The sequence below is a fragment of the Grammomys surdaster genome, unplaced genomic scaffold (genome assembly GCF_004785775.1).
Source record: "Grammomys surdaster isolate TR1022 unplaced genomic scaffold, NIH_TR_1.0 61, whole genome shotgun sequence".
In the NCBI taxonomy this organism is placed as follows: Eukaryota; Metazoa; Chordata; class Mammalia; order Rodentia; family Muridae; genus Grammomys; species Grammomys surdaster.
Window position 1 is genome coordinate 2,376,395 of NW_021604563.1, and position 21,391 is coordinate 2,397,785.

General features: G+C 35.6%; 1 non-coding gene across 1 annotated transcript; it reads right to left on the reverse strand.

The window, feature by feature from the left end:
• Positions 1–1,058: 1,058 nt before the first annotated feature.
• Positions 1,059–1,184, reverse strand: LOC114609746. The gene has a single exon (XR_003709581.1). It is a non-coding gene; the product is annotated as a small nucleolar RNA SNORA17 (small nucleolar RNA).
• Between the last annotated feature and the right edge of the window lie 20,207 nt (positions 1,185–21,391).

Genomic DNA, 21,391 nt, shown 5'->3' on the forward strand with positions numbered 1-21,391 from the left:
GGAACAGGGTCAGTTCTCCTGCACTTATGACCTTCCTGATGTACATGGCAAGGTGCAACATGGGAGATATCTTTCTCATGCCCAATGTACTGCACTGAAAAAAGTGGTGGTAACAGCTCTCCCATGATCAATTCCGTGGGTCAGCACCCCTACATCCTTGCCACCAGGGTCTATTTTCTGCCCAAGCAAGCTACAGGGACTACTCTTCCAAGTGCTGTAGCAGGTGAGGGGCAGGGACAGTTCTCCTGCTCTCATGACCCAAGGACCAGATTACTCACTTGCCACTGTTGGCAAGGGGCAAGGGATAAAGAGAATATGCTTTCTTCATTCATGTTATCTCATGGAAGAGGAATTGCAGCGTCAGCTCCCTCATGCTCATATCCTTTGGCCTGCTGAACAGCAACTCCTACAATGTGCACGACTGCTCACTTGTACACTGTAGTTGGCTAGGGGAAAGTTCAGCTCTTTACTCTCATATCACCAGCCCCATCGCTACCATGATGCCCAGACAAAGGGTGTGGCCAGTTGTGTATAGGCCTCAGACATCAGTATGTCAGCAGTACGCCAAACCAGAGCACAGAGGTCCACCTGGCCTTGAGTGGTAACAGACCCTTGCTACTACAGGGCCACAGGCCCAGATGAGCTCCCTGGTGGCAGCACAGGCCAGGACCCTACCATCATCTGAAATGGCATCATAAGCTATTCACACCAGACTCTTCCTCACTACACTAGAGTCTCCAGTTTTGCCTCTCTTTGTTATGCCCACATCCTTCTGTTTCTCTTTCTATTCCACTGACCCACCACTTATTTGATCCTTTTAGTGGAATTGGGGGTATCTGAGTGTCTGGAGTCATCTCAGAAGTGGTCTCAGTAGTGCAATGCCCTGCTTGGGCATTATGGCATTGGGTTGGGGTTATCTGCCACACCTCCAGACCTGTGTTGAACCTACTGTGAAATGCAGGGTTTTTCTAGCCTCTTTCTTGTTCCTTCCCTGGAAACCTGTAAAGGCCAGCATGATGAATGCCAGGTGATTATCTAAGGCTCTCTTTTTTTCAGGGAGTATTAAACTAATAATCATTCATATGTTCACCTAGAATAAACATAGCTTCTCTTCTCTCTGCCATCTACTGTTGTACATGTGGCACATCAGCCTTATCTACAATGAATGCCTCTATAAGGGCTATTTTCTTTTCTTTGTTTTTTTTTTGGTTGTTTGTTTATTTTTAATTTTTATTATTTTTAAGCTACCTTTATCTTTTTTATGTGTATGTGTTCCTGCATGACTGTTTATGTCATGCTTATTGACATAGACATAAAGTGCTTGCCTGATGTTAAATGCCCTGCAACTGATGTTAAGGTAGTTAAAAGCCTCTTGTTGTAGGTTCAAGGAAACAAAGTATATTCTCACTGAGACACCTCTCTAGACACCTGTATTTTTTTAACAAGTCTGTTCCCATTCTTCATCTATGGAGTGTTATTTGTATTTTTATGCTGATTTCCAAGACTTCTTTATAGACCGTATGTATCATATATATGATATATAAATTATATATATATATGTCACAATGCAATATATAGCACAGCATGAAAATTGACAGTATTTTCTTCAGAAATTGCTGTTTAATCAAATGCACCAGTCTTCTTATTTTTCTTTTATGTATAGTAAAAAATACATATAGGTATTTACTTTCCATGTTAAGGTTAAGTATATTAATTTTCTATTTCATGTACTAATGTTTCAATATTTATGATTAAGTCTTTTATCTCATTTTAAATTACTAGAATACAGTTCAAATCTCAAATGCACTCTCAGACTTACTAATTATATTCTGCTTTTATGATCATACTCTTATTTGAGTTCTGTTTACTTCCCTCATTGTGAAAATATCCTGTGAGCTGAAGAAAATAAGTTGTGGAATTTGCTTAGAAAGTAAATTACAGGCTTTAGAGATATAAACCAAATGAGAAAGATCAATGTCTTAGAATACTAATATAAAAATTCTACCAAAATAATGGAACAAATAATGGAGGAATATATCTCACAGCTGATATGAGATTTAATTTGCCAAATTTAATGTCTGCAGTATGCCATTCCCAATAGCTGAAAAAATTCTATATAGAAACTTCATTTTAAAATTTTATGACATTAAAATGAAAATAAGATGAAAAAGTTTCCACTATTAGAAACAAAAAAACTGAGTAAAACTAAGTATTGGAATGGATATAAAGCAGAGTAGTTTCCTCAATGCTCTAGAAGCCTATAAAGTACAGGGGGAAAGATAACTGGGGGCTCATTTAATTCCTTCGAAATTTCTAAGGAAAATTGCTTTCATTCCCTTATTGTGTAAATGGAAAGTCATGAATATACATTCATAATTTATTTAACAAGAAATAGAGCAGCAAGGAGATTGGAAAGGAAAGTCAGTATTTGAAAACTGGATGTTATAACTGATAATCAATGATGAATCTTTCACTCGGGTAGAGGAAATTCAAGGAGGTCACAACTGTTGCCCCAATACTAGAAAGACTTATATTTGTTGACATGATCTCTATTTGTCTTCTGTGGCCATTTATGTTCTATTCCTGAAGTTACTATTTTTCCCAAGCCCTAACTTTACCCCAATCTGGTGTGGTTGTTGACAAGTGAGTAAAATCAAAGTACTTTGAAAGTACTCCACATTTTAATACATAATATCAGAGAAACATTTTAGTGTTTTAGATTTGAAGACTAACTTGTCTGACAAAAGTTTTGTAACATTCCATGTTCGAGGTGAACTGCAAAAAATAAATATAATATGTATAAATAAAATATTACTGGTACATATTATAAATCTATAAAAAACTAAAAATGTTTTCAAATTAGTTAGCTGTCTTATGACAGAAATTATTCATATAATAGAAGGTTTTGAATAGACAATGCTGTCTATAGTCTTATTTAGTAGCTATAGAGACTCTCTAGACTTGTACCTTTTCTTGGATATCATTAATCTCAAAATGTAGTTCATAGTCATGAGTGAATTTCTTAATTTAATGATTGGTTCGAGGCCTACCCTAAATTAACTTCATAAATATCTCTTGAATATTCTCCCCATCTAATGTTCATTAAATTTTATTTTATACCAAAATAGTGAATAATTTATATGAGAGATATTACAAATAATAGGATAGATTGTTGCTTTTTCATAACTTCCCTAGACTGTTCTGATATACAATTTACTTTAGGGGATAAATTTGAAAATTACTTCACATTAAAATTATGCTGTGAGAAAATAACTATAAAAATAAAAAAATCACATAATTAGTAAATGTAGACTGGTTTTCTTTAGGACATAAGGAAAAAGAAGTTGTATGGCTATATTTTAGGTTATCCTGACATGAGCTAATGTCATTTGAGTAAAGGAAATATCAACTGAAAAATATACATCTTTAAAATATGTGTGTAGGCAGGACCATACTGTATTTTCTTGATTGATGATTGATGTGAGATGGTACAGTCTCACTGTGGGTAGTGTTACTTCTGGGTAGGTGGTCCTGCATGATATAAGACTAAAAATTTGAGCAACTCATGGGAATAAAGCCAGTAAATAACTCTCAAAAGGCTTCTGCCTCAGTTCCTGGTCCCAAATTCTCTCCCAGTTTGAATTCCTGCCCTGACTTCCTTTAGTGGTGGACTGATATCTGAAAGTTGAAGTTGAAATAAACTTTTTATTCCCCAAGTTGTTTGTGATAATGTTGTGCTATTTCAGTAATACAAATGCTAAGACAGTAAAAGGAAGGTAGCATTATTTAGTCTATTTGTAACATTTGAATCTTTATAGTGTAGTAAATGCAACATGCATAGTTATGTTATAATCTGAGATTGGTTTCAAAATAAATTGAATTATTTTATAAAATTCATGGGAATATATATATATATATATATATGTATATATGTAATGAGATTATTAAGGAAAATTATAACACATTCCAGACACTTACAATGGAAAATAAATTATTGAATGTTTTTGAAATATATTTTAAATCAAAATTCAAAAAGCATTTTAAGGAAAGTAAATAAAACAGAGGAAGTTATAAATAATAAAACAGAATTCAAATAATCTCCATTAAAGTTTTCATGTATTTATAATTTGAATTACCATAAATAAATTAGGGAGAGACAATTAAAAGACATACATCACTCAGAATGGAAGGTGTTGTATAACAACAACAAGATATGTATACCAAAATAAAACATTTTCTCCAAAATAGTTTATAAATAAAGACAAAGTAAACAAAATAAAACAAAAAATGTGTTTAAAAAACACACCTATTTGTAGCATTTGACATCTGTCGACCATCAGTCTAGTTATGTGTTTAATTAATGAGTACTTACAAATGAGCAAAACAGAATCTCTTTGTTTTTTCACCTGTTAGCAAAATATCTTACCAGAAGCATTAGCCAAAAATAGAAAGGAGATATAGAAAATATTATCTGCATCATTAACATATGCAGGGTAATTAAGACAAGAATATGGTACAATTTTGTTACAACTTATATTTCATGTTGTTTCTTATACAGAAAATATTTCCCTCCCATTTTAGCATTAGTAATTATATATTAAAGTCCATTCCATTTTACAGCATAATTTATTAATTTTAATGAGAGGTATAACAATGTATAGACAGACCACACAGAATTCCTAGTTTTTCTTCATTTAGTTTCTGATGTATTTTAAATGAAAAAGTGGAAAAGGGACACTAAATTTTATGTGATGTTAAACAGTGGTACTAGTTACTATGTAACCATATATGATAGGTTGTCAAACTAGCAGCTTATAAACATGGTAACATCTGGCCTAGTTCCAACTCCATTTCAGAAATAATAGATTTTTTTAATATTTCAAGATTGTCTTTGAGGTCTTTAAGCTATGATTTAATGTTTGAGTGAGGGTATTTACTTTTACTTCTTTTAGACAAGAAATGCAAACTTGGGTCTGAAAAAAAATAAGAAATCGATATTGGTTAAGAACTTAGGTGCTTCATCATGAAGAAGGAATAATTCTACCCCTCCAAAAAGTCTTTAATTGTGTGTAGCTTTTCATGTAGGGATGAGGTCTTGTGAGATTTCCTTAATCCATTTTGACATATCAATCATTTTTCACTCCTTCTCCTGTGGTGTCCAGGCTCTGGTTATATTTACATTGCAATTGTGTTCTAAAAGAGTAAAAGTGAGAGTCAAAATTTTAAATATGTTCTATAATTTCATTTCTGTTTCATTCAATTGGTGAAAACATACCATAAAGGAAGCACAGATTCAAAAGAATGAAAATAGAGCCACACATACTTTGAAGGCCTCCTCTGCTGATGCTCAGAACACTGGGATAATAGGAATACTGTGAGTTTGAAACAAGTATGAGCTGTATGCCAAGGCCATGATTCAAAACGAAAGATAAATGAAAGACAGCCATTTGTGCAAAGAGCTGAACAGAATGGCTAGTCATAAACTATTTCATTGAGAAAGGGAAATTAATTCATCTTCAGTTATATTTGAATTTGTCAGTGTTATGGTCTAAATATGCATAAGGTATCTCCAAAGTCCAATTATAAAAAGTATAATCTCCAGGGTGATGTTACTGGAAAGTATATGTATATGTGTATGTGTATGTGTGTGTGTATATATATATATATATATATATATATATATATATATATACAGGCCTAGATCAATGAGACTGAACTGAATGATCTTGGATGTGGAATGACATAGATTGCACATTTTCCATAAGCAGATTGAATCGGGAACTTTATAGAAAGAAGCTGGATAACATTGTGAGTTTTTCCACTAACATTTATCTAACACAAAATCCTTATGAAAACCTTTGGTATTGCTGGCTAATATGGAAAGTTTATTTATTTATCTTCTATTCATATATATATATGTTCATGCCTTCTTCTACTTAAAATTTCATGCTATGTTGATCCTACTTTTATATTTTCTTAATTTACATAGCATAAAAAACTCCCAAATGGTTTTCTTGCTATTATTTGTCTGCTTTCAACTCCTATGCTACCATCTCTCTTCCTTTCAGTATGTATAATATATCTCTACTCAGAAAAGAATAATATATATAATTTGCCCGTATTATCCAATCCACATCTCTTTAATCAGGGGCACTGTTCAATCCTCAGTCATCATCTTAAAGTTAAAGCAATATTTTATCCAGGGATGTTGCTTGAAAATATGGTTAAGTTTTAATAAAAAATATAGTAAGTTTAAAATGTAAAAATGAAAAATATATTTAATATGAATTCCCTATAAACATCATAGTTTACTACATCATACCTTAAAAATTTCTCAAACAATATATATTAACCTATAGTAGTAGACAAGAGATAAGGTAAAAAAAACAGTATGAAATAAAAAGGGTGGAAATAGAGTATCTTATAAAAACATCAGTTGTTTGCAATATTATTACTTTACTGACTAGCATCAGCAGCTTGATTATGCTACCCAGACTTATGAAGTGTTCCTATAGTGAACTACCAGCCAAAGGAAAGATCTGAGCTGAAAATTCAAGTATAGTTTCTACAGATTTTGTCTCAATTTTATACTAGCATAAAGTCAAAAATTCAAAATCACAGACTTGGCATATATGAAGTTCATGGACTCAATTTTAAAATTTTCTCCTCAAGTTCTCTTACTTTGGAATTTATTTATTCTTTCTGTCACCTGTAACTATTGTCTCCTTTACTAGTTCCTCAACTCTTTGACCAAATTATATTGAAATTTTCTGTCATCCTTCTTTACAATTGACTTTAATGTCTGCACATTCCCTTGGGCATCTCACCCAATATTCAAATACTTTTTATACTCTTCTACCTACCAAATGTATTCATTTATCCAGACATCTTTGAATGTAAGGTTTTTTTTTTACACTTAGGCTTTTATATCCTACTTTAGTATCTGAGAGATGTCTTAAATATATAGTCCCCAAAAATCTCTTCTAGTCTTTTTCCAAAATCTACTTTTAATAGACTTAGATATTTAAATAAATAATAGTCTAATCTTATACTTTCTCAAAACAAAATTTTATCATAATAAGCAACTACTGTTTCCTTCTCATACCTTTCCTCCAATCAGTGAATGCATCCCATTGATTTTACTTTCAAAATATATGTAAAATCTTTCCAATTTTCATCACCTCTAACACTAGAATTTTTGCACAAATAACAGTAATTTCCCTGTATTTGTACAAAAAACTTCTAACTATAGAGTTCATTGTTATTATTACTCTACCATCTATGGTAAACTCAGTGGCCCCAATGATTCTTTGAATGAGAGTCCAGATTTCTTGCTTTTACTGTCTATCTAAAAATCTACAAAGGATATCAGTCACAAATGAACTACAAATACAATGAAAATATATGAAATAATAATGTTTCTTGAGTTTGTCAGAATGCCAAATTATACCTCAGAAAATAAAGATATCTCCATGGAAATCTGGGGATTACATGTTTGTGTACCAGTAACAGAACACTGGAGGAAGATGAGGCTGCCATATAAATGGACAAGAATAGTTTAAAAGTTTTATAAGAATTCATAAAGGCCTTGAGTTAGTTATTATTGTAGAGCAGAAATTCTGAGACTTGACAATACACCCTCTTGTCTCTATGGAATGTACTCTTCCCTTAAGAGAAATAAGATACCTCAGATAGGATACTAGGTAGGATGTAAACCTTCATTGCAATAAACCAGGGAAAAATTTAGTTTGGTCACCAGAGAGTCAATGATTTCTACTTAGATTTTTTCCTATTTGCATTTTTATAAAAGAAATTTCCTAAGGTTTCATTCATTATTGGGGAAAATGGGGTATCATATGTTTCCTATGGGGTACATTTGAACTTTTATAATTTAATAAAAGGAAAGAAACACAAACGAAGAATGCCATCCCCTCCAACACATGAATAACTGATGATTGACGTCTATTCAAAATTTATTCCTATCAACAGCGAAACTAAACTCCACAGACTATATATATATATATATATATATATTGTAAATACCTTATTGGATAATGGTGGAATTTTGTTCCGACTTCTTCCCATCCACAATGAGATTTTGTGTGCTTGAACTTTGTACAGGTCTTTTGCATGTTGTTATAGTCTCTGTGAGTTCATGTGTGTCTATCAGCCCTATTTTGTCTGGAATAGTGTCTCCTTAAATTCATCTTTTGTGTCCAGTTCCTACAATTTTTCTACCTCTTCTTCCATCTGGATACCTGAGCCTTTGAGAAGAGGGATTTGATAAAGACATTATATTTCAAGATGAGTAACACAAATTCTTTCACTCTCTACATATTACAGTTTAGCTAGGTTTTTCTGTGTGAATTTCTGTTGTTCAGGAAGAAACTTCTCCAATGAAGTTTGAACAATGCTCTGATTAATTGGAATGATTCATTGCCATTTTATTGTTATGTTCCTTAAGCAGAATAGTAGTAGTAGGCATTACCCTAGGTGCTATGACATATCTATTTTCAGGTTCTTGGCCAATTTAGCAGTGTGTACTATGTCTTAAAAGAAAAGTGGTTTGCTGACTGACTTACATTTGAGCCACTCTTGTATCAGGGGATATATCTTACAGGAAGGACACTGTTCTAGCTACCAACACTTTTAGTTGGATGAGATTGATAATTAGATTTTTTAAAATCTTGTAGCATGGTCAGTGTCTTACACCACTATGAACACTTATCAATAGAGGTGAAGCTTCTAGTTGGACAGGAGCTCAATTTCTCTGTATTCAATGATCCTATTCAGTGTCTTCAGCAATAGGGTATTAATATCAGGTTTTGGAACGTAACCAATAGCCTTGATAGTATCCTATCATGGTTAGTAGGTATCTATGGGGCTCCCTTCTTGATGACTCAAGAAGGATTTAACCCACGCTTGGCACTAGGCATTTTACTTAGAAAGTTATAATGTTTAAATGTTGTATTTTACCACAATTATATGATAACTCCATTTAAATCCATCTTCATTTAGACTATGCTATTGTTATTAGGATTTGTGGTTCTTATTTTTTAAGATTTATTTATTTATTATATATATGAATACATTGTAGCTGTCTTCAGACACACCAGAAGAGGGCATCAGATCTCATTACAGATGGTTGTGAGCCAGCATGTGGTTGCTGGGATTTGAACTCAGGACCTCTGGAAGTACAGTCAGTGCTCTTAACCACTGAGCCATCTCTCCAGCCCCAGGCTTTGTGGTTCTTTTGAGGTTTTATGTTTCTATGATTTTTTTTTCTTGTTGAGAGAGAAAAAGGACAAGAAGTTGGGTAGATAGGGAGCTAGGGATGTGGATATGTTCTGGGAAGGCTTGGTAGAAGGAAAGATCATGAAAAATATATACTGCATAAAATTTTAAAAAGGTTAAAGGTCTAGCCAAAAGTTTCAGAAGGACACACACACACATAAAAGCACACACACACAAACACACACTCATTCTACAACATGAAAGACTCATTAAAAATACAAAAAACCTTGGATGTCATTTGTTTTCTCTGCAAAATATCATTCACAAGAATCACAGATGCAGAGCCCAGCTTGTTGTGACACAAAACTAAGACAATAGATAATAGTGCAAATCACATCTGTAAAATATCCAGCAAGCACGTGTATAATTAAATAAGAATGTGGAGAGAGACCTGCTTGGTAAGGCTTTCACTTACACAAAATTTAAAGGAAAATGCTACAAATAAAGGCAAAGTAGTATTCTGAAATAATTGAGAAACAACAAGCAACCATGTTTTAAATGCCCTAACTACAAGACAAAGCCAAAAGAATTAGCAATAAAAACAGGATTTGAGACTAACTAGATTCATTATATCAAATGTAAAAACAATTAGTAGCAACAAAAACTGCCATGCACTGTACAACTTGAGGAATTGACTTAATGGGAGTTGCTAATGAATGGAGAAAATAATGACAAACATGTGCACACAGAAAAGCTGGGATTTGATGGTCTTGGCTTACTTAGGAAGAAGACACAACATCCCAGAAGCTCACTGTGTTTATTCTATACATTAAAATGAGGAGGTGGGGATATCCTATATAGCTGAAGTTTATGGCATATTGCTGAATCAAGGGATCCGGTTTAATGAAACTCAAGTTGGAGCAATCTTTGTAACAATCCCCAAAAGCAAGTATCCAGGTAGTGAAGAAAGTTAGAATGAACGCACTAACAACACTCTCACTTGCACCAAAAGAAGGTTTTGCCATCCCTCTGTGCCTTGACGAAGGGAAAGACTGCCAGTTTCCTATGGGCTTTAGAATCATTGGCATGGCCATCAGCAACACACAGGCTCTCAAGTCTGTACTCATTTTATAACATTTCCTTCCTTCTTCCATTTTTTTTTATTTTTTATTACATATTTTATTTATTGACATTTCAAATGTTATCCCCTTTCCCGGTTACCCCTCTGGAAACCTCCTATCCCATCCTCTCTCCCCCTGCTTCTATGAGGGAGTTCCCTAACCTACCAACCCACTCCCCCTTCCCTGTCCTGGCATCCCCCTACACTGGGACAACAAGCCTGCACAGGCCCAAGGGGCTCTCCCACAATAGATATCTGACAAGACCATCCTCTGCTACATATGCGATGGGACCCATGGGTTCCTCTATATATGGAATGGATTCCCAGATGGGGCAGTCTCTAGATGACCTTTCCTTCAGTCTCTGCTCCGTATTTTGTATCTCTTCCCCTGGGTATTTTGTTATACCTTTTAAGAAGGACCAAAGAATACACACTTTGGTTTTCTTTCATCTTGAGCTTCATGTGGTCTGTGAATTGTACCTTGGGTATTGTGAGCTTTTGGGCTAATATCCACTTATAAGTGAGTGCATACCATGTGTGTTCTTTTGTGATTGGGTTACCTCACTCAGGATGATATTTTCTAGTTCCATCCATTTGCCTAAGAATTTTATGAAGTCATTGTTTTTAATAGCTGAGTAGTATTCCATTGTGTAAATGTACCACATTTTCTGTATCCACTCCTCTGTTGAGGGACATCTCAGTTGTTTCCAACTTCTGACTATTATAAATAAGGCTGATATGAACATAGTGGAGCATGACCTTGTCATATGTTGGAGCATCTTCGGAGTATATGCCCAGGAGTTTTATAACTGGGTCCTCAGGTAATATTATGTCCAATTTTCTGAGGAACCACCAGACTGATTTCCAGAGTGGTTGTACCAGCTTTCAAGCCACCAACAATGGAGGAGTGTTTCTGTTTCTCCGCATCCTCACCAGCATCTGCTGTCATATGTGTTTTTGATCTTAGCCATTTTGACTGGTGTGAGGTGGAATTTCAGGTATGATTTGATTTGCATTTCTCTGATGACTAAGGATGTTGGACATTTCTTTAGGTGCTTCTCAGCCATGCAGTATTCCTCAGTTGAGAATTTTTTGTTTAGCTCTGTACCTCATTTTTATTAGGGTTATTTGGTTCTCTGTAGTCTAACTTCTTGAGATCTTTGTATATATTGGATATTAGCCCTCTATCCGATGAAACGTTGGTACATAGGCACAGGAGAATATTTCCTGAACAGAACACCAATGGCTTATGCTCTAAGATCAAGGATTGACAAATGGAACCTCACAAAATTTCAAAGCTTCTAGAAGACAAGGACAATGTCAATAGGACAAAATGGCAACCAACAGATTGGAAAAGATCTTTACCAACCCTTCTTCCCTTCTTATTTTAGGTATTCATAATGAATCTTCATAGTCCAGGGGACATATGCTGAGATGCTTGAATCTATAATGTAAGGCTGATACCAAGGATCTAACAAAACAATGACTATCTATAATTAAACCAATGATATTTTCACAAGGAAAAGAGACTGAAGCCTCAAAGCATGTCACTATTTTTTTTTTAAATATGAGCAGAAGACATCAATCTGACCATAAGTGAAAACACTTTCTAGCATGTGGCAACATAATTTGGCTTCATCCACACTATCAGTATTGTGTGCCCAAGCACTCAGGGGTGGATCCAATTCATTCCAAATTTAATTATATTTCATTATAAGGAGCAGGTGTCACGCATATGTGATGGTAATTGGTATGTCATCAAAGTCTGTCTAAATATCATGCTTATCACATTGTCCAAATAGTTGAACAGAGAACACTGGGACTCCAGGTATTTAGAGAAATACCCCCAAAATGGATGCAGTAATTAGTACAATCAGGTATGGGAAGACGTGACCAAGCCACTGGGTGAAAAGCAAAGTCCTAAGGGCTTCTCCCCTGACCAGTCTTACATACATGGACACAATTATCAGACACATTAGAATTACACCTTGTGGGTTACTTGGGTCATATTGTACAAAAACTGGATATTGCTTAAAACCACCAAGATTATTATCTTTGACTATATACCTCCTTGGTCCTAGAGATACCATTCCAATGCTGTTGGCTACATTGTACACACTATACCTGCCCCAGTAGCACTGAAACTGTGTGCTATCCCAACCATTTATACCATTCTATCTAGGTCATAATTGCTGCCTGAGTCACAGTTACCACCTAGGTCATAGATATATCCTCCCACATGCCACACTCATGGGTATCAGGTTCAGTTATTAGGGTTACCAGTGAAAGTTGCTGAGAAGAGCCACCTTATCCAGGATCTTTTGGACCACTTCATGGTCTCTCATGGGTGTGCTGCTTGTTGTTCTGCAGAATTTGAAATGAAAACAACTAACCCACAAGCAGAATCAGAAATGTATTTGGATCCCTTAACTATCCCCTCAATTTTCTCCTTGTATTTATTTGCTTACTTATTTTTATTTTATTTTTTCAAGAAACTACTTTCATCAGGCCTTTCCCTGGAAACCAAAGGCTACTGAAAACAGCCCAAGGACTGAGGAGACTGCAATTTCTCCTCCATTCTACTTGCCTGGTATCCCCAAATCTCCTGAAACCACCAATATAAAACTGCCAGTATCTAGGTTTTACTTGTTAGCAGATAACTGCCTGTCTCTCAATTCAACGTGCCAACATTTAACTGTTTACTTCTATATCAGCTGCTTGGCTGTGGACTCTACTTTCCTGTGTGTTACAACCAACACATAGAAATGTGCCCCTTCTGTGCCTTTACTGTTTTCCTTTATCCCTTATTGTTTTAGTTTTATTACTCCCTTCCCCTTCATTATTGCAATTTTCTTGGGAACATTACCTCAACTGACTAACTTAGTAGTCAGATGTTCATCATTAAGGGACCTGCTGCCCTCTGCATGGATTCAGCCATTTACTAAATAAGGCAGTAAGGAATGAAGTAAGGACCTGCTGCTCTCTGTATGCTTTTAGGCATTAACTAAATAGGGCAGTGAGGAGTGTAAAAAGGGTAGAGAGACACATATAAACAAAAAAGGTGAAATTGGGTGCTATGATTTGCTCTAATGGAGGAGTTACTGCCACATGAATCAGAATGTATATTATATGAAGTTGAAGAGGAAGGGAAGGTTACTACAAACAAGTGAACAAGGAAGCCCTGTTTATGTTATACAGTTGAGTCAAGGAGGCAGAATGAGTTAATTTCTGTAAGCATAGTTTCTTTTTTTCTTTTTTTATTGGATATTTTATTTATTTACATTTCAGATGTCATCCCTTTCCCCATTTCCCCTCCCTAGAAACCCCCTATCCTATAACCCCTCTTCCTTTTGATTTTATACCATTTTAATTACATGCAAGAATTAAGGTTGGTTCTAGGTTGAGGAAATAGCAATACAATAAATGTAAATACTCAAGGAACAAAGAAGACAATAAACACAAACAGTCAAAGAACAAGCAAGACAATAAACAAAGGCCCGTGATCACTCCTGTGATCACTGTTTCTAAAGGCTTATCAGGATGACCAAAATATCTGAGCCTACTTCCCTGTCCTAGCCCAAAGTTATTTTCATGCCTGGAGCCTACTTCCTTGTTCTAGCCTAAGATTTATATTTCCACCTAAAATTACTTCTTTTTTTCTAGCCTAATATTTAGATTCCTGCCTCAAATTACTTCTTTGTTCCAGCCTAAGATTTAGATTTTTACCTGAAATTACTTCTTTGTTCTAGCCTAATGTAAGGATCCTGCCTGAAGCTCACTTCCTTGTCCTTAGCTAATGTCATATTCCTGCCAAGCAGCCCATTTCCTTGTCCTTGGCCCTTGGCCCATGTTCTTGCCAATCAGCCCCAAGATTCTCTGCCTCTCTCCTTTTTTTATTTCATAAACAAGACTTAGCCTGTCTTAGGTTGTTCTGTCAAGAATGTCTTCATTACCCATAGTGGAATATGCATTATCAAAAGCAATGCACTTCTGTCTTAGGTTGGTAAGGCTCTGTGCAGAATCTTACCTATCCTTGGCTTGCCACCCTGTTAATTTAATAACTCTGTCTGGGGGACTATTTTCATTTTCAAGTCATGTTTTTTGGCTGCCAACATGTTGATGTTGTTAAAGACAAGCTTTAACAAGATAGGTAGGAATAAAAGTATTCCCATGACAGGAGGGAGATATATCTCCATACACCACAAATTTATTTAAATTATATTCTTTATATTTTAATTTTTTTAAAAAAATTAGATGCCAAGAACTTTCTGCTGAGTGTCTATGGCATTCTACAACTAGGCATACTTATGCATAGGTGAAAGGGAAGGATCTACTTACTGGCATATGACATGATATCAATCAGTGATTTAATATGGGGAAGAGTAAGTGTTTGTGTTTAATCTGCAGGATGCTGAAGGAGCACGGTGGCTGCCAGAGTGACAGATGAGACATATTGATGCCAGGACAAAGAATGATACTGACCTGTGAGCTTTCTGAGTGCCCTGACAATGGTAACTGGGAAGCTGTATTAGACATACCTTCCTGACCTACCTTTGCTTTCCTATACCCCAGGTGAAACAAGCTGCCTTGCCTCAAGGTTTTAGACCTTGTGGAACAGAGAATCAAAAAGAGAAGTTATAATGACTCTTGTATTTTTCTTAAATGTGAACAGTTATTCGGACTCAATCATGGACTGGCCTAGAAATCAATCAATCCAATATTGGAAATACCAGTTTGAATTTGGAAGGCTGGTTCTGGATATTTTCAGAGACATATCTGGAAGTCAGCTGCAGTTCTCCATGTAGTTTCTTTACAAGCATTCCTTGGGTCATAAAAAGCCAAAGTGAGAAAGCTATGATGTACACATTTTACACACACAATCAACAATCTAACATGGATCAGAGGACTTGTCACCACTCTGCACTTTACATTCTGGGAAGAGTTTGTCAATTTCTCATGGGTCTGAGGCTTTAGAGTCCATGACATGTCCATATTATCAACAATCCATGTTCATAAAAGACTTCACTAGCTTTCTACCAAAACCTAAAAATGTTTTGGTTTTCAAGTAAAGATGCATACTGTTCATCTATGTTTTACTGTCCTATACATAATATCCAGTTTTAACAAAAACATTGAATCACATGGTAATGAATAAGATAATAAGTAGAGAGATTTGAAATTGCTTAAGAATTTTATAATTAAAAGGTTGTCATATAAATAACACCTGAAAGCCTATACATAGAAACTAACAACATGCATGAATTATTATTTTCATCAAAGAGAAGAAAAACAGAAGAAATAATCTGATATAAAAGGTTATAAAAAGGAATATTACAAAATAAATTAAGAATACTTTGGGAGGTTCATCACTATTCACAACAGGGATGAAGAAACAACAATATTTTAGGGAGATATTAAAATTTATTTTAAAAAGATAGAAAACCATCAATAGTGCTCCAAAATACTAAGAACTGGGACTTCAATTTAAATTATGTACAAGTAATTCCACAACAACAAGCCAGTCAGAAAATTTGGTAGAACCAGTATTTAAGGAGATAAAAGCTAAAACTTATAGAAACAAAAGAAACCATTAAGGATAATAATCCCAATATGTCACTTTTCTTTTCTATATTTTCTGCCTCCTTTCTCCTCCTCCTTTTCTTATCTCTGTTTGTTTCTTTCTCTTGTTTTGTTTGTCTGTCTTTTCCTCTCTGCCTGTCTCTGTCTCTCTTTCTGTCACACACACACACACACACACACACACACACACACACATTCTCCTTCACATGTAAAATTTTCATCCATTAAATACTACAAGAAAAAAATAATCATCTAGTAATTTGGATTAGGAAAGAGGTTGAATGCCATTGTTTGGGCTTAATGAGCTATCCTAATAGGAACCAGGAAAATAGTACTTCTAAGAACAATGTGGGTTATGGAAGTCCAGCTCAAATACATATGAGAAGACTTTAAAAGTATGATTATTTGAGATGTCATTTTGTCTAAATTTGATCAATAGATTTATAGCATTATAGAGAATTTTTCATTTTTCATTCAAAATTGATTAATAAAAATATCCTTAGAGTACTCATTTTTACTAACAAGCTGTTGAGTTAGGTTCCATACCACACTGTTATAATCCTAGCACTCATGAGGGTAAGGAAAAAGAATCCTAAGTTTAAGGTCAAAACCAGCTAATTTACATTTCAAGCTCCTTGCAGGCTTGGGGATAGTAAGAACTAGTCTCATACAAAAATATGCCATATTAGCAAATCTATTTTTAATAAACATGAAATGTAAATAAATGAGAGACTACACTTTAAATTTACTGTAAAATCATTGGAAAACCATATGTAAAAAATATTCAAAATGTAATCTACATCTGTATCTTATGAAAAAACTAACTCAAAATAGTTATATAAATGCATGCAAACCAAAAACAGCTTCTGATTCTAAAAGTAAATATAATCAAAGTCTTTAATTAACCAATAATGTCTTACATAAAAATATAAATATGAAATCATTTAAAATTTTAAAACACAAAATTCATATACTTTCTTGGCAGTGGATATTTTTATTTATTCAAATGAACATGATGAATTAACTAAAAGAACAATTTTTGATGTATCAATGTAGTGAAATAATATGTAACAGAAAACAACTGTTGATATTTGGACAAACTTCAAAATAATTATCTGAGTGAAAGTAACCAAGTTAAAAATATAAGTACTGAAAGACTCTGCTTATAACATCACCTTTTTTAATTTAATTTATTTATTTATTCACTTTACATTCTGGTCACCACTCCACCTTCTTCCTCTTTTCAGTACAATCCTTATAAATCCCTTCCTCCTTTATCCCCCAATTATTCTCAGAGAAGGGGAAGCCCCCACTTAGATACTTAACCACGCTAGGACATCAAGTCCCAGCAGTACTACGTTCATCCTTTCCCACTGAGGTCCTTCCAATAAGTCGAGCTAAGGGACGGGGGATCCAATAGCAGGTAGCAGAATCAGAAACAGTCCCCACTCGAATTGCTAGGTGACCCATATGAAGAACAAGCTACATATCTGCAACAAATTTGTAGGGGGGGGGGGCTAGGTTTAGCCACTGAATGTTTTTTGGTTGGTGGTTCATTCTCTATGAACCACCATGGACGCAGGTTAGTTGATTCTGTGGGTTTATTTGTAATGTCTTTGATCCCTCCAGGTCACTTAATCCTATCCCCTACTCCTTCCAAAGACTCAAGAGCTCTATCTGATCTTCAGCTCTTGGTCTTTGCATTTGTTATAGTCAGCTGCTGGGTAGACCATCTCAGGAAACAGGCTAGGCTCCTGTCTGCAAGCATTGCAGAGTATAATAGTGTCAGATGTTAGCTCTCTCCTACGGGATGGTTTTCAAATCGAGCCAGGCATTGGTTGGGCCATTTCCTCAATCTCTGTTCCAATTTTAGTCCTTTACATCTTGTAGACAGGAGAAAGTTTGTGTAGAAGGTTTTGTGCATGGGTTGATGTCCCCTTCTCTCCACTGGAAGTCCTACCTGGTTACAGGAAGTGGCCACTTCAGTATCCATATCCCTCCCTACTCAGAGTCTCAACTAAGGTCACACCTATAGACTCCTGGGAGGGTCCCAAGTCTCAAGCCAGTCCCAGAGATGCACCATATCTATTTCTGTTCTCTTGTTCAGCCCTCCCTGTCCCCTCCTTACCCACACTTGCCCCACATCCTTTTTCTTTCTCACTCTCTTTCACACCCAATTCCCTTCTACCATCCAACTCCAATGTTTACTTTATTTGTCCTTCTGAGTGAAAACCATGCTTCCTAAATTGATCCTTCCTTATTACTCATTTAGGGAGTGGGGGTTTGTGGATGGTTGCATAGTTATACTGTACTTTATGGCTAATATCCACTTACAAGTGAGTACATACAATGCTACCATGATTGTCTTTCTGGATCTGGATTACCTCACTCAGGATATTTTCTAGTTCCATCCATTTGCCTGCAAAATTCATGATGTCTTTGTTTTTAATAGCTGAATAATATTTCATTGTGTAGATGTATCACATTTCCTTTATCCACTCTTTAGAGGGACAACTAGGGTGTTTTCTGTTTCTGGCTATTATGAATAAAACTGCTACAAACATAGAAGAGCAAGAGTCCTTATGTTATAGTAGGGAATCTTTGGGTATAAGCCCAGGAGTGGTATAACTGGTCTTGTGGTAGAACTATTCTCAGTTTTCTGGAGAAATTGCCAAATTGATTTTCAAGTGGTTGTACATATTTGCACTTCCACCACCAATGGAGGAGTGCTCCCCTTGCTCCCCATCCTCGGCAGCATGTGCTGTCACTTTTTGATCTTAACCATTCTTACTGAGGTAAGGTAGAATGTAGGAATAATTTTTCATTTTGTAGTCTGCCATTTTATTCAATTGATGGTATCTTTAGCTTTGCAGAAAAATTTCAGTTTCCTAGTGTTCCATTTATTAATTTTTCATCTTAGGTACTGAGATATATATGTTCTCTTCAGGAATCCATCTCCTGTGCCAATAGATTCAAGGCAGTTCCCTATGTTCTCTTCTATTAGATTTAGTGTGTCTGGTCTTACAATCTTTGATCCCTTGAGTTTTGTGCAGGATGAAAAATATGGGTCTATTTGCATTCTTCTACACGTACACATCCAATTAGACCAGCAACATTTGTTGAAGACGATTTCTTTTTCCATTGCATGGTTTTGGCATCTACGTCAAAAATGAAGTAGCTCTAGGCATGAGGGGTTATTTAAGAGTTTTTAATTCTGTTTCATTTTTTAACCTGTCCATTTGTATGGAAATACAATGCAGTTACTGTTACTATTTCTCTGTAGTATAGCTTGACATCAGGAATGGTGGTGATATCACCAGAATTTCTTTTATTTTTGTTTGTTAAGTTTTGTTTTTTAATTTTTATTTTTTTTTAGTTTTTGGATATTTTCTTTATTTACATTTCAAATGTTATCCTCTTTTCAGGTCTCCCCTCCAGCAACCCCAATCCCCTCCGCCTGCCTCTATGAGGGTGCTCCCTCACACATGCACCCACTCCTGTCTTCCTGCTACAACATTCCACAACATTGGGGCATCAGACCCCACAGAACCAAACTTGAATATCTGAGAAGCACCTAGAGAAATGTTCAACGTTCTTAGTCATCAGAGAAATGCAAATCAAAACAACCCTGAAATTCTACCTCACATCAGTCAGAATGGCTAAGATCAAAAACACATATGACAGCAGATGCTGGTGAGGATGTGGAGAAACAGAAACACTCCTCCATTGTTGGTGGCTTGAAAGCTGGTACAACCACTCTGGAAATCAGTCTGGTGGTTCCTCAGAAAATTGGACATAATATTACCTGAGGACCCAGTTATAAAACTCCTGGGCATATACTCCGAAGATGCTCCAACATATGACAAGGTCATGCTCCACTATGTTCATATCAGCCTTATTTATAATAGTCAGAAGTTGGAAACAACTGAGATGTCCCTCAACAGAGGAGTGGATACAGAAAATGTGGTACATTTACACAATGGAATACTACTCAGCTATTAAAAACAATGACTTCATAAAATTCTTAGGCAAATGGATGGAACTAGAAAATATCATCCTGAGTGAGGTAACCCAATCACAAAAGAACACACATGGTATGCACTCACTTATAAGTAGATATTAGCCCAAAAGCTCACAATACCCAAGGTACAATTCACAGACCACATGAAGCTCAAGATGAAGGAAGATCAAAGAGTGGATGCTTCAGTGTTTCTTAGAATTGGGAACAAAATACTCACAGGAGGAAACATGGAGACAAAGTGTTGAGCAGAGACTGAAGGAAAGGCCATCCAGAGACTGCCCTACCTGGAAGTCCATCTCATATACAGTCACCAAAACTATTGCTATTGGGGATGCCAGGAAGTGCTTTGTGACAGGAGACTGATACGGCTGTCTCCTGATAGACTCTGCCAGAGTCTGACAAATACAGAGGAGTCTCACAGCCAACCATTGGACTGAGCCCGGGGACCCCAATGAAAGAGTTAGGGGAAGGACTAAAGGAGCTGAAGGGGTTTGCAACCTCATAGGAAGAACAACTATATCAACCAACCAGACTCCCCAGAGCTCCTGGGAATAGAACCACAAACCAAAGAATATACATGGATGGATGCATGGCTCTGGCAGAGTATGTGGCAGAGGATTGCCTTGTTAGATATCAGTGGGAGGAGCAGCCCTTGGGTCCAGAAGTTCTTATATTGTACAAGATTATTTTCATCATCCTGGGCTTGTTGTTTTCCATGTGAAGTTAGAATTGCTATTTTAAGTTCTGTAAATAATAGTATTGGGATTTAGATAAGAATTCCATTGACTCGGTAGATTGTTTTTGTTAAGATGGCCATTTGTACTATATTAATGGTCCTGATCCATGAGCATGGGAGATCTTTCCATCTTCTGGTATCTTCCTCAATTTCTTCCGTCAAAACTTGAAGGTCTTGTCATATAGGTCTTTAACTTGCTTGGTTAGAGTTACCCCCAAGATGTTTTATATGATTTGTGGCTATTGTTAAGGTTGTTTTTTTCCCTAATATCTTTCTCAACATGTTTATCACTTGTATAAAGGAGGGCTACTGATCTTTTTGTTTTAGTTTAGTTTGTACCCAACTACTTTGCTGAATGTTTTTGTCAGCTGTAGGAGTTCCCTGGTACAATTTCTAGAGTATTTTATGTATACTATCTTATCATCTGCAAAGAACAATTCTGTTACTGCACCCTTTCCTATTTGTTTCCCCTTGATCTCCTTAACTGTGTTATTGCTCTACCTAGAACTTCAAGTGTTATGTTTTGTAGATATATAGAGTATAGACAGCTGTGTCTTGTCCCTGATTTTACTGGAATTGCTTTAACTTTCTCTCCATTTAATTTATGTTGGCTATTTCCTTGCTGTACATTGCCTTAATATGTTTAGTTTTGGACCTTGTATCTCCGATCTCTCCAAGACTTTTAACATAAAGGGAAGTT